The following is a 14,696-nucleotide window of genomic DNA, read 5'->3' as shown; positions in this document are numbered from 1 at the left end:
CGCCTGTCAACACCATTCAGGATTTCTGAAACACAGAAACATTGAAAATAGGGACAGGAGTAGGACATTCAGGCCTTCGAGTGTGCTCTGCCATTCATGGCTGATCAGCCACCTCAATAACCTGTCCCACCCCCCCGCCATATCCTTTCATCCCTTCATCCCGAGACCTACAGCTAACTCCTTGAAAACAAACAATATTTTGGCCCCGACTGCTTTCTGTGGTAACGCATTCCATAGGCTCACCACTGTCTGGGTGAATTAATATCCCCTCATCTCAGTCCTAAATGGTTTACCTCATATCCTTAGACTGTGACCCCTGGTTCTGGATATACCCACCGTCGGGAACATCCTTCCTGCATCTACCCTGTCCAGTCCTGTTAGAATTTTATAGGTTACTATGAGAACCCCCTTGTTCTTCTAAACTCCAGCAAATATAATCCTAATCGACTCAAACTCTCCTCATATGACAGTCCCGATGTTAGGGGTGAAAATATTCACACGAAGACCTGAGTGTAAGTTTAAAAAAGCAGTTTATTATGTCAGAATTCTGGGAGACAAGGTCTGGGGACTCTGCAGCCCCTGACAGCACCTTATCCCACTTGAGCTAAAGCTCACACGAAAGCTTATCACGACTGTTGGGATGCTCCCTGTACATACCCACGGTTGGTTCTCATGAGATAGCTTAAGTTCAGCCATTTTGTGTCCTTCGAATTGCAAGAATAGCTAACAGCCATTTTTTACTATCTATTTCTGCAAATTGCCTCTTCTAAGCAGGCATCTAAGCCAATGAATACCTTTTCTCTCATCAGAACTATTCAAAAGTAATATAGGAGCACAAATGTAGTTACAGGGCCACCTATAATTTATATCATCGTCCAGTATCACAAAATGCCCTCCAGCAAATATAATCCTGATCGACTCCATCTCTCCTCATATGACAGTCCCGCCATCTCAGGAATCAGTCTGGTAAACCTTCTCTGCATGCCTCTAGAGCAAGAACATCCTTCCTCAGGTAACAGACTAAAATGGCACACTATATTCCAGGTGTGGCCTCACCAAGGCCCTGTATAATTGCACCAAGACTTCCCTGCTCCTGTACTCAAATCCTCTCGCTAGGGAGGCCAACAAAGTATACGCCTTCTTTACTGCCTGCTGCACCTGCATACTTATTTTCAGCGACTGGTATACAAAAACACCCAGGTCTCGTTGCACATTCCCCTCTCTCAATCTATTGCCATTTCCCTCTCTCAATCTATAGCCATTCAGATAATGATCTGCCTTCCTGTTTTTGCTACCAAAGTTGATAACCTCGCATTTACCCACATTGTACTGTATCTGCCCACTCACTCAACTTGTCCAACACACTGAAGCATCTCTGCATCCTCCTCATAGCTCACCCTCCCACCCAGCTTTTTGTCATATGCAAATTTGGAGATATTACATTTGGTTCCCACATCTAAATCATTAATATATATCGTGAATAGCTGAGGTCTTAGCACTTATCCCTGCAGTACCGCACTAGTCACTGACTGCCAAGTGGAAAAACTGTTTATTCCTGTTCTTTGTTTCCTATCTGCCACCCAGTTTTCTATCCATCTCAATACACTACCCCAATCCCATGCACTTTAGTTTTTCTGCTAATCTCATATGTGGGGCCTTGTTGAAAGCCTTCTGAAAGTCTAAATAAACCACACCCACTGGCTTCCCCTTATCAACTCCATTAGTTACATCCTCAAAGAATTCCAGTAGATTTATCAAGCGTGATTTCCCCTTCATAAATCCATGCTGACATTGTCTGATCCTGCCAGTGTTTTCTAAGTGCTGTGCTATAGAGTCTTTAACAATGGATCTAGAATTTTCCCCACTATCGACATCTTGCTGACTGGTTAATTCCATCTTTTCTCTTTACCTTCCTTTTTAAATAGTGGGATAACATTAGTTAAATCTATTTATAAGGGAGCAGCCCTTTGGATTTCGGTGGGAGCGCTGCGCAAGGGCCTTCTGGGAGGTGAGTATTTACTTTAAAAACACTTACCTTTGCAGGAGCAGCCCTTTGGATTTTGGTGGGAGCGGTGCGCAAGGGCCTTCTGGGAGGTGAGTATTTACTTTAATATCACTTACCTGGTCCCGTTTCTGTTCTTCTTTTCTGGTTTTTTTTAATATAAGGTGGGAACCGGAAGTTCGACCCGCGGACTTCTGGGAAGGCCCCCCCAACCAATAAATTCTGGTGGAGAGGAAACCCGAGACACTACACGTGTAGTGTCTCCCACCCACCCTCCTCCTCTAACCTAATAATAAGACCCATTGGTGTGAGGTAAGTGCCATATTATATTATGATTATATTATTTTTATTTATTTTTTATTTATTTATTAACCAGATCTTGGTTAGAAGTTAGAGGGATGGCAGGGAAGGGAGTGCAATGTTCCTCCTGCAGGATGTTTGAGGTGAGGGATGCCGTTAGTGTCCCTGCTGATTTTACTTGCAGGAAGTGCAGCCATCTCCAGCTCCTCCAAGACCGAGTTAGGGAACTGGAGCTGGAGTTGGATGAACTTCGGATCATTCGGGAGGCAGAGGGGGTCATAGATAGCAGCTTCAGGGAATTTGTTACACCAAAGATTGGAGATAGATGGGTAACTGTAAGAGGGACTGGGAAGAAGCAGTCAGTGCAGGGATCCCCTGCGGTCGTTCCCCTGAGTAACAAGTATACCGCTTTGGATACTTGTGGGGGGGACGATTTACCAGGGGTAAGCCATGGGGTACGGGCCTCTGGCACGGAGTCTGTCCCTGTTGCTCAGAAGGGAAGAGGGGAGAGGAGCAGAGCATTAGTAATTGGGGACTCGATAGTCAGGGGCACAGATAGGAGATTTTGTGGGAGCGAGAGAGACTCACATTTGGTATGTTGCCTCCCAGGTGCAAGGGTACGTGATGTCTCGGATCGTGTTTTCCAGGTCCTTAAGGGGGAGGGGGAGCAGCCCCAAGTCGTGGTCCACATTGGCACTAACGACATAGGTAGGAAAGGGGACAAGGATGTCAGGCAGGCTTTCATGGAGCTAGGATGGAAGCTCAGAACGAGAACAAACAGAGTTGTTATCTCTGGATTGTTGCCCGTGCCACGTGATAATGAGATGAGGAATAGGGAGAGAGAGCAATTAAACACGTGGCTACAGGGATGGTGCAGGCGGGAGGGATTCAGATTTCTGGATAACTGGGGCTCTTTCTGGGGAAGGTGGGACCTCTACAGACAGGATGGTCTACATCTGAACCTGAGGGGCACAAATATCCTTGGGGGGAGATTTGTTAGTGCTCTTTGGGGGGGGGTTTAAACTAATGCAGCAGGGACATGGGAACCTGGATTGTAGTTTTAGGGTACGAGGGATTGAGAGTATAGAGGTCAGGAGCACAGATTTCACTTCGCAGGAGGGGGCCCGTGTTCAGGTAGGTGGTTTGAAGTGTGTCTACTTCAATGCCAGGAGTATACGAAATAAGGTAGGGGAACTGGCAGCATGGGTTGGTACCTGGGACTTCGATGTTGTGGCCATTTCGGTGACATGGATAGAGCAGGGACAGGAATGGATGTTGCAGGTTCCGGGGTTTAGGTGTTTTAGTAAGCTCAGAGAAGGAGGCAAAAGAGGGGGCGGTGTGGCGCTGCTAGTCAAAAACAGTGTTACGGTGGCGGAGAGGATGCTAGATGGGGGACTCTTCTTCCGAGGTAGTATGGGCTGAGGTTAGAAACAGGAAAGGAGAGGTCACCCTGTTGGGAGTTTTCTATAGGCCTCCAAATAGTTCTAGGGATGTAGAGGAAAGGATGGCGAAGATGATTCTGGATAAGAGCGAAAGTAACAGGGTAGTTATTATGGGAGACTTTAACTTTCCAAATATTGACTGGAAAAGATATAGTTCGAGTACATTAGATGGGTCGTTTTTTGTACAATGTGTGCAGGAGGGTTTCCTGACACAATATGTTGACAGGCCAACAAGAGGAGAGGCCACATTGGATTTGGTTTTGGGTAATGAACCAGGCCAGGTGTTAGATTTGGAGGTAGGCAAGCACTTTGGGGACAGTGACCACAATTCGGTGGCGTTTCCGTTAGTGATGGAAAGGGATAAGTATACCGGGCAGGGCAAGAGTTATAGCTGGGGGAAGGGCAATTATGATGCCATTAGACATGACTTGGGGGGGATAGGTTGGATAGGTAGGCTGCAAGTGTTGGGCACACTGGATATGTGGAGCTTGTTCAAGGAACAGCTACTGCGTGTTCTTGATAAGTACGTACCGGTCAGGCAGGGAGGAAGGCATCGAGCGAGGGAACCGTGGTTTACCAAAGAAGTGGAATCTCTTGTTAAGAGGAAGAAGGAGGCCTATGTAAAGATGAGGTGTGAAGTTTCAGTTGGGGCGCTTGATAGTTACAAGGTAGCGAGGAAGGATCTAAAGAGAGAGCTAAGACGAGCAAGGCGGGGACATGAGAAGTATTTGGCAGGTAGGATCAAGGAAAACCCAAAAGCTTTCTATAGGTATGTCAGGAATAAAAGAATGACTAGGGTAAGAGTAGGGCCAGTCAAGGACAGGGATGGGAAGTTGTGTGTGGAGTCTGAAGAGATAGGCGAGATACTAAATGAATATTTTTTGTCAGTATTCACTCAGGAAAAAGAGAATGTTGTGGAGGAGAATGCTGAGTCCCAGGCTATTAGAATAGATGGCATTGAGGTACATAGGGAAGAGGTGTTGGCAATTCTGGACAGGCTGAAAATAGATAAGTCCCCGGGGCCTGATGGGATTTATCCTAGGATTCTCTGGGAAGCCAGGGAAGAGATTGCTGGGCCTTTGGCTTTGATTTTTATGTCATCATTGGCTACAGGAATAGTGCCAGAGGACTGGAGGATAGCAAATGTGGTCCCTTTGTTCAAGAAGGGGGGTAGAGACAACCCCGGCAACTATAAACCAGTGAGCCTCACGTCTGTTGTGTGAAAAGTCCTGGAGGGGATTATAAGAGTCAAGATTTATAATCATCTAGATAGGAATAATATGATTAGGGATAGTCAGCATGGCTTTGTGAAGGGTAGGTCATGCCTCACAAACCTTATCGAGTTCTTTGAGAAGGTGACTGAACAGGTAGACGAAGGTAGAGCAGTTGATGTGGTGTATATGGATTTCAGTAAAGCGTTTGATAAGGTTCCCCATAGTAGGCTATTGCAGAAAATACGGAGGCTGGGGATTGAGGGAGATTTAGAGATGTGGATCAGAAATTGGCTAGCTGAAAGAAGACAGAGGGTGGTGGTTGATGGGAAATGTTCAGAATGGAGTTCAGTTACAAGTGGCGTACCACAAGAATCTATTGTCGGGCCGTTGCTGTTTGTCATTTTTATCAATGACCTAGAGGAGGGCGCAGAAGGGTGGGTGAGTAAATTTGCAGACGGGCACTAAAGTCGGTGGTGTTGTCGACAGTGCGGAAGGATGTAGCAGGTTACAGAGGGACATAGAAAAGCTGCAGAGCTGGGCTGAGAGGTGGCAAATGGAGTTTAATGTAGAGAAGTGTGAGGTGATTCACTTTGGAAGGAATAACAGGAATGCGGAATATTTGGCGAATGGTAAAGTTCTTGGAAGTGTGGATGAGCAGAGGGATCTAGTTGTCCATGTACATAGATCCCTGTAAGTTGCCACCCAGGTTGATAGGGTTGTGAAGAAGGCCTATGGAGTGTTGGGCTTTATTGGTAGAGGGATTGAGTTCCAGAGTCATGAGGTCATGTTGCAGCTGTACAAAACTCTGGTACGGCCGCATTTGGAGTATTGCGTACAGTTCTGGTCACCGCATTATAGGAAGGACGTGGAAGCTTTGGAGCGGGTGCAGAGGAGATTTACCAGGATGTTGCCTGGTATGGAGGGAAAATCTTATGAGGAAAGGCTGATGGACTTGAGGTTGTTTTCTTTAGAGAGAAGAAGGTTAAGAGGAGACTTAATAGAGGCATACAAAATGATCAGGGGGTTAGATAGGGTGGACAGTGAGAGCCTTCTCCCGCGGATGGAAATGGCTAGCACGAGGGGACATAGCCTTAAACTGAGGGGTAATAGATATAGGACAGAGGTCAGAGGTAGGTTCTTTACACAAAGAGTGGTGAGGCCGTGGAATGCCCTACCTGCAACAGTAGTGAACTCGCCAACATTGAGGGCATTTAAAAGTTTATTGGATAAGCATATGGATGATAATGGCATAGTGTAGGTTAGATGGCTTTTGTTTTTTGACTTCCCATGTCGGTGCAACATCGTGGGCCGAAGGGCCTGTACTGCGCTGTATCGTTCTATGTTCTATGTTCTAACTGTTCCAGAGTCTATAAAACCTTGAGGGATGACCGCCAATGTATTCACTATTTCTCGGGCCACTTCCTTAAATACTCTGGGATGTAGAATATCGATTTGGCTATTTATTGGCCTTCAATCCTATGCATAATTTCATAATTTGGACGGAGTTTAGATACCATCTGGACTTCTTGCTTACGGATATGCATTTCAGGCTCTGAGCCTGCCTGAGTCTTGGCTTGTCCATTTTACCTGCCAGGCTTTGTGAGTTTTACTGTACCTAGTTGGAAGTGGCCATCCCAGATGGCTACAAGTTGATCAGCCATCATGTGTTCTCCATGATATGGTGGAATGGGAGCCAGTGGTTAGCACTGTTGTTTCACAGTGGCAGGGTCCCAGGTTCGATTCCCAGCTTGGGTCACTGTCTGTCTGGAGTTTGCACATTCTCCCCGTATCTGCATGGGTTTCCACCGGGTGCTCCGGTTTCCTCTGACTAGTCTGAAAGACGTGCTTGTTAGGTGTATTGGACATTCTGAATTCTCCCTCAGTGTACTCGAACAGGTGCCGGAGTGTGGCGACTAGGGGATTTTCACAGTAACTTCATGTAAGCCTGCCTGTGACACTAATAAATTTCTCTGTATCTCACTGTAAGGGACCTCCATTTGTTTTCACCAATCTTTGTCTCTTCACATACCTTTCGACGCTTTTACAGTCAGTTTTTATGTTGCCTGCAAGCTTACTCTCATACTCTATTTTCCCCCTTTTAATCAATCTCTTTGTTCTCGTTGCTGAATTCTAAATTGCTCCCAATCCTCAAGTCTTGTTTTTTCTGGCCAATTTCTGTGCGTCGTCCTTGGATCAAATTCTATCTCTAATTTCCCTTCAAGCCAATGTTTGGCCACCTTTCCCGTTTTATTTTTGCACCAGACAAGAACGAACAATTGTTGCAGTTCACCCATGCACTCTTTGAATGTTTTCTATTGCTTATCCATTGTCATCCCCTTAAATTACATTCCCCAATCAATCAGGGCCATCTTGCGCCTCATATCATCGTAGTTTTCTTTATTTTGATTCAGGACCCTACTCTCACAACAGCTACTTCACTTTCCATCTCGATGAAGAATTTGATCATATTATGGTCACTCATTCCCAAAAGGCCTTGCACAACTAGATTGCTAATTATTCCATTCTCATTACACAATACCCAATCTAGTATTCTCTAGTCGGATCCTCAAAGTATTGGTCCAGAAATGCTCAGGAAATCAGAAGCACAAAGGGACTTGGGAGTCCTTGTTCAAGTTTCTCTGAAAGTTATTGTGCAGGTTCAGTCGGCAGTTAGGAAGCCAAATGTAATGTTAGCATTGGGGTGGAAAAAAATCAAGTTTGCCTTGAGAGGGACTGTGGAGGGGTTTGCCCTGAGATAGAAACAGTTTATTGACTTCTTCAAGGGTAGTTAAGAGGTCAGCGGGCAGGACGTTGGGGTTGTAAAAGGAGGCAGAGTGGGTGGTGGATGAAGGCAGGGAGAGTGGGGCGGTGGGGTGTTGGTTGTTTATTTATTATGTCATTTCCTGTTTGTTCTCTTTTTGGTTTTGGTTGTGTTCTTTTTAATAAATTTAGAATACCCAATTCATTTCTTCCAATTATGGGGCAATTTAGTGCGGCCAATCCGCCTAGCCTGCACATGTTTGGGTTGTGGGGGCGTAACCCACGCAAACACGGGGAGAATGTACAAACTCCACAGGGACAGTGAATCAGAGCCGGGATCGAACCTGGGACCTCGGCGCCGTGAGGCAGCAGTGCTAACCATTGTGACACCGTGCTGCCCTTGGTTTTGGTTGTTTAATGTATCTATGTTAATGCCTTAATAAAAACATTTTTTTAAAAACATGGTTGTTATTTCAAAAGGTGAGGGGCCGCTGCTGCCTGTTTCCAAAGCTAAATGTCAATGAGTTGATAGCTGACTGATGATGTGAGTTTGGATCTATACAGAGAGATACGGGGACTGCTGGAAGGAATATGGGAAGTGGGCAAATTGTAGGAGTACCAAAATGGGGCGGGATTCTCCGCAGCCCAATGCCGAAATCGGACACAATGATCGGGTGGAATATAGCTCCAGATGCTGGAATCAGGGCAGGCACCGGTTTGAATCCGGGTCGCGATGTTCCGCCCCATCCAAATTGGTGTCATCGGGACAACCCACAATGCTCCATCTCCGATGGGCCGAGTTCTCGATGTTCCAGCCCACGTGTGATGCCAGCGGTCAGGAGGTTGGCGTTCAGGCTGCGGAGAGAGAGGGAGGGCATGCGGACAGTGTCCAGCGCCGCCACACTCTGTCGTGATCAGTGCCACGGGATGGGGGGCTTCTGCCAGGACAGAGGGGCGTGGTGGCGGGTGGCCAGGAGATGGACTGCTTCAGGGTGAGCGGGAACGCGCTCCAGCACGGCCACTGCCATCTTTTCCGGCGCATGTGTGGGGGTTGTAGGTATATGGGCGGCTGCAGCTTATCAACCCTGTGCATGTGCAGCACGGGACCTGCCGATTCTCCAACCATTTTCCGCGCGTTCCACGAGTGTTTCACGCAACGCCAGTGCTAGCCACCCACCGGTAGCGGAGTTGGTGAGGGTTTCACGTCAATTTTCCCATCGTGAAACTCCACGGATCCTCCGTTGGCATCAGCACTTAGCCTGAGGAATGGAGAATCCAGCCCACGGTGTTTGGAATTTGCCGGCCACAAATAAAATGTCAGGGGGAGAATTGTGTGGGGTGAGGGTAATTTTTTCTGGTGGAAATAAATTCTAGTTGTGGGTCCATTGCAGGCAGAGTAATAAACTCTGATCAGAGGGAAAAGTTGTCACGTGATAATAGAAGGGAGTAAAATAATGAACGTAAGAAATTACTGGATGGAAAACCGACGTAACGGCATGAAATACTAAGAACTGGATGGGTATAGAAGGAATTGAGCGCCCTACTGGCAAGTGTATGAAGAACAGTTCTATTATTGAGCTGTAAACCAGGGGAGAGCGCGAACGCAGTCCCCCACTACCACAAATTTTGCAGTCGAGTATCCCGCATTTGGGGACATCGCAGGCGTCAGCACACCCGAAGTGCAATGGGCTAGCCTCGTCCTGGGCGAACCACCTTTTTGATCATGGTTTCACCCCTGCCAGGTAAGTATGCTTAAATTCTGTACACACTCCAAGCCTACACCACACATCACATCTTTCACTCACACTTACTGCATTTACACCGCCGGACTGTCGCTTTAATTAGAATTCACTCTATCACAATACGCCGTGTTTCTGCATTATTCTGAAAATGTGTGAATGTTCTCTTCAGTTAGGCAAGATATTCAGATACGAAGCCCCCATTTATATTTGCATATTAGCCTTAAAAGGAAGTGACCCGCCCCTCATGTACTTGTCCGTCAAACCCAGGGACCGTTTCCGGAATAAAACCTTTTCTAACTTTGTTCAGCAAGGAAAGACTTGTCTGAAACGAGGGGCTGGGTGGAGGGAGATTAATGAGGAGGATTTTGGAATGGAAAATATTGATTCATTTTTCCAGGAGAAGCATTATGGGGCAATGAAGAAGTTATTGACAATCTGAGGGTTTTTTTTGGGTGGGGGGGATGGTCAGGTTAATGTTGGAGGGAGGGGAGGTACTGGATGGTCATGGAGGGGGTGTTATTGAGGTGACAGGATGGTCAGGGGGCGATGGGGTGTGAGAGGGACTCTGACTCTAACTCACAGAGGAATAGCTGCCTCTAATATGGATACTCCCAACTGTTTTTTTTGCAAAAATAAACTTTATTCATAAAATATCTGAAAGAAACATTACAAAACATTTCAAATTGTCATAACAGGAAAGTGCAATGATGGTCACATTTTCTGCAGAAATTTCACTTTGAGATATTTCAATTCAGTAATGCGAACATTCCAAACATTCCAGTGGTTAGCACTGTTGCTTCACGGCGCCAGGGACCCGGGTTTGTTTCTCTGCTTGGAGCACTGTCGGCACGTTCTCCCTGTGTCTGCGTGGGTTTCCTCTGGGTGCTCTGGTTTCCTCCCACAAGTCCCGAAAGTTGGGTGAATTGGACATTCTGAATTCTCCCTCTGTGGACCTGAACAGGAGCCTGAGTGTGGCGATTAGGGGATTTTCACAGTAACTTCATTGCACTGTTAACGTAAGCCTAATTGTGACACGAATAAAAATGATAGAGTACAATCGTTTTATTATAGAGACAACAATTCTGTCCAAAAGATGTACTTCGATCATGTTGCACTCTGAGGTGCCTCAACACAGTTATATACTTTTAGGGCTAAGCACAGTCTGACAATTAAACAACTTATTAGAGGAGGAGGTTCCTCAAATGTCCCCATCCTCATTGATAGGGGTGCCCAGCACATCAGTGCAAAATGGAACGGCGAAGCATTCGCAACAACCTCCAGTCTTCTGCACTGTAAATTCTTTGTCGATGGAGGGGGCATGAACCTCCTCTGTGGTCGCCTTTTTGACTCCGCCGCTGATGATTTGTGCGTACGTTGCCCCGCGTTTTGGTCAGGCCCTGTAAAGATGGCCGGCCTCCCCACACAGGTTGCAGCACTTGTCTTCCTTGCAGTCCTTTGTCATGTGTCCCTCCAGCCTGCAGTTTTTGCAGAAGGTGACATTGCAGTTGGTGGCAACATGCCCCGTCTTGCCACAGGTGCGGCATACTCGTGGCTGTCCCTCGTAGTAGAGATAGCCTTGATTTCCTCCAATGGCGAAAGTGGAGGGGGGATGCAGGATGGTTCCATCGCCGTCTGTTCTCAGAGTCACCTTGATCTGGTGCTCACTTGTCCAGTGTCTCAGTTGGTCGGAACAGGGTATTCTCTGGCTGATCGCTGAATGTGATTTCGGAGACCGGGAGAATCCTGCCCATTCTTTTAAGTGAATTCAAAATAGCATTTTTCTGCAAGGAAGGGTAAACCTATAATTAGATTCCTGTATATGGAGGGCCTTAATTTGAAAATAATTGGCTGGCATCGGGGTTCTGAAGTTGCTTTATTTTTGATGGTAGCTATGACAAATCATTTAGCGACATACAAATAGGAGAAACAAATAGCCCATTGAGCCCCTCAGGATTGTCCACCAATTCAATAAAATCATGGTTGATCTTTTGTGTTTCAAGTTCCAAATTCCTAAGGGCAGCACGTTGGCGCAGTGGGTTAGCCCTGCTGCCTCACGGCGCCGAGGTCCCAGGTTCGATCCCAGCTCAGGGTCACTGTCCGTGTGGAGTTTGCACATTCTCCCCGTGTTTGCGAGTGTTTCACCCCCACAACCCAAAGATGTGAAGGCTGGGTGGATTGGCCACGCTAAATTGCCCCATAATTGGAAAAAATTAATTGGGTATTTTAAATTTGGAAAAGAAGTTCCAAATTCCTCTTTACAGCCCCACCCCAACAATAACCTTTGATTTGCCTGCCTCACAAGAATGTATTTACCTCAACCTTAAAAATATTCAATGACTCCACCTCCACGACCCCTGAGAGAAAGGAATTGGCCACTTCTCTGTTCTAATGTAGTGTCCCCTAGTTCGAGAATAATCCACGGGAGGAAATCCCATCGCCTGTCAACACCATTCAGGATTTCTGAAACACAGAAACATTGAAAATAGGGACAGGAGTAGGACATTCAGGCCTTCGAGTGTGCTCTGCCATTCATGGCTGATCATCCACCTCAATAACCGGTTCCCCCCCCCCCCGCCATATCCTTTCATCCCTTCATCCCGAGACCTACAGCCAACTCCTTGAAAACAAACAATATTTTGGCCCCGACTGCTTTCTGTGGTAACGAATTCCATAGGCTCACCACTGTCTGGGTGAATTAATATCCCCTCATCTCAGTCCTAAATGGTTTACCTCATATCCTTAGACTGTGACCCCTGGTTCTGGATATACCCACCGTCGCGAACATCCTTCCTGCATCTACCCTGTCCAGTCCTGTTAGAATTTTATAGGTTACTATGAGAACCCCCTTGTTCTTCTAAACTCCAGCAAATATAATCCTAATCGACTCAAACTCTCCTCATATGACAGTCCCGATGTTAGGGGTGAAAATATTCACACGAAGGCCTGAGTATAAGTTACAAAAGCAGTTTATTATGTCAGAATTCTGGGAGACAAGGTCTGGGGACTCTGCAGCCCCTGACAGCACCTTATCCCACGTCAGCTAAAGCTCACACTAAAGCTTATCACGACTGTTGTGATGCTCCCTGTACATACCCACGGTTGGTTCTCATGAGATAGCTTAAGTTCAGCCATTTTGTGTCCTTCGTATTGCAAGAATAGCTAACAGCCATTTTTTACTATCTATTTCTGCAAATTGCCTCTTCTAAGCAGGCATCTAAGCCAATGAATACCTTTTCTCTCATCAGAACTATTCAAAAGTAATATAGGTATGGGGCACCAACGGCAAGCGTAGTTAAAGGTCGACATAGATCGGAGTATTTCCGATTATATAGGGGAACAAGAACGGGATGCCCGCTGTCTCCATTGTTGTTTGCATTGGCAATTGAACCTCTGGCCATAGCGTTGAGAGACTCCAGGAAATGGAGAGGGGTGACTAGAGGGGGAGAAGAACACCGAGTCTCGTTATACGCGGATGACCTATTGTTATACGTGTCGGACCCAGCGGGGGGGATGATAGAGGTTATGCGAATTTTGAGGAGGTTCGGGGAATTTTCGGGGTATAGGTTAAACATGGGGAAGAGTGAATTATATGTGATACATCCAGGGGACCAGAGTAGAGAGATAGAAGGCTTACCGCTAAGGAAAGTGGAAAGAAACTTCCGGTACTTGGGGATTCAGATTGCTAGGAGCTGGGGAACCTTGCACAGACTTAATCTGACACGGCTGGTAGAACAAATGGAGGAGGACTTTAAGAGGTGGGACATGCAGCCTTTATCGCTGGCGGGCAGGGTGCAAGCAATTAAGATGATGGTCCTCCCGAGGTTCTTATTTGTATTTCAATGTCTCCCTATTTTAATCACCAGGACCTTTTTTAATAAAATAGATAGGAGCATTACGAGCTTTGTGTGGTCAGGGAAAGTTCCGAGAGTAAGGAGGGGGTTCCTTCAGCGCAGTAGGGACAGAGGAGGACTGGCACTACCGAACTTGGGAGATTACTATTGGGCCGCCAATGTGGCAATGATACGTAGATGGATGATGGAGGGTGAGGGAGCAGCATGGAAAAGGCTGGAGAGAAGGCCATGTAAAGGGACGAGTCTAGAGGCGCTGGTGACGGCACCGCTACCGCTCTCACCTAAAAGGTACACCACGAACCCAGTGGTGGCGGCAACACTGAACATATGGGGACAGTGGAGGCGACAGAGAGGGGTGCGGGGAGCCCTGGTGGGGTCCCCTATCAGGAACAACCATAGGTTCGCCCCAGGAAGAATGGATGGAGGATTTCAGAGCTGGTACCAGTTGGGAATTAGGAAGGTGGGAGATTTATTTATAGATGGGACTTTTGCGAGCTTGGGAGCATTGGAGGAAAAGTATAAGTTACCCCGGGGAAATCTTGAGATATATGCAGGTGAGGGCGTTTACTAGACAACAGGTGAGGGAATTTCCGTTGCTCCCGACACAGGGGATACAGGACAGGGTGCTTTCAGGGGTGTGGGTCGGAGAGGGCAAGGTGTCAGATTTACAGAGAGATGAGGGAAGAGGGGGAGGAGTCGGTGGGAGAACTAAAGGGAAAGTGGGAAGAAGAATTAGGGGAGGAGATAGAAGAGGGTATGTGCACTGATGCCCTAAGCAGGGTAAACTCCTCTTCCTCATGCGCCAGGCTTAGTCTGATTCAATTTAAGGTGCTACATAGAGCACACATTACGGGGGCAAGATTGAGCAGGTTCTTTGGAGTGGAGAACAGATGTGGGAGGTGTGGCGGGAGCCCGGCAAACCACGCACATATGTTTTGGGCGTGCCCGGCACTGGAAGGATATTGGAAGGGAGTGACGGGAGTGATCTCGCAGGTGGTGAATGCCCAGGTCAAACCAAGCTGGGGGTGAGCTCTATTTGGAGTTGCGGAAGAGCCGGGAGTGCAGGAGGCGAAAGAGGCCGATGTCGTGGCCTTTGCGTCCCTAGTAGCCCGGCGCAGGATCCTACTTATGTGGAAGGAGGCAAAACCCCCCGGACTGGAGGCCTGGGTAAACGATATGGCGGGGTTTATTAAACTGGAGCAGATAAAGTTTGCCCTGAGAGGATCGGCTCAAGGGTTCACCAGGCGATGGCAGCCATTTCTCGACTTCCTAGGGGAACGTTAGAGGGAAGACAGATGACCAGCAGCAGCAACCCAGGGGGGAGGGGGGGGGGAGGGGGGGGGAGGTTTAGTTGAGGATAGGTCAATAGAGTATGAGGTTTTGTT

At 47.2% G+C, this 14,696-nt stretch overlaps 1 non-coding gene across 1 annotated transcript; it reads right to left on the bottom strand.

Moving 5' to 3' along the window:
- Positions 1 to 9,304: 9,304 nt before the first annotated feature.
- LOC140390615 (U1 spliceosomal RNA) lies at positions 9,305 to 9,468 on the bottom strand. The gene has a single exon (XR_011934675.1). It is a non-coding gene; the product is annotated as a U1 spliceosomal RNA (small nuclear RNA).
- Between the last annotated feature and the right edge of the window lie 5,228 nt (positions 9,469 to 14,696).

The sequence above is a fragment of the Scyliorhinus torazame genome, chromosome 14 (assembly GCF_047496885.1).
Source record: "Scyliorhinus torazame isolate Kashiwa2021f chromosome 14, sScyTor2.1, whole genome shotgun sequence".
Taxonomy (NCBI): domain Eukaryota; kingdom Metazoa; phylum Chordata; class Chondrichthyes; order Carcharhiniformes; family Scyliorhinidae; genus Scyliorhinus; species Scyliorhinus torazame.
The sequence above is the reverse complement of the archived record's forward strand: the minus strand, read 5'-3'. Positions and strand labels throughout refer to the sequence as shown.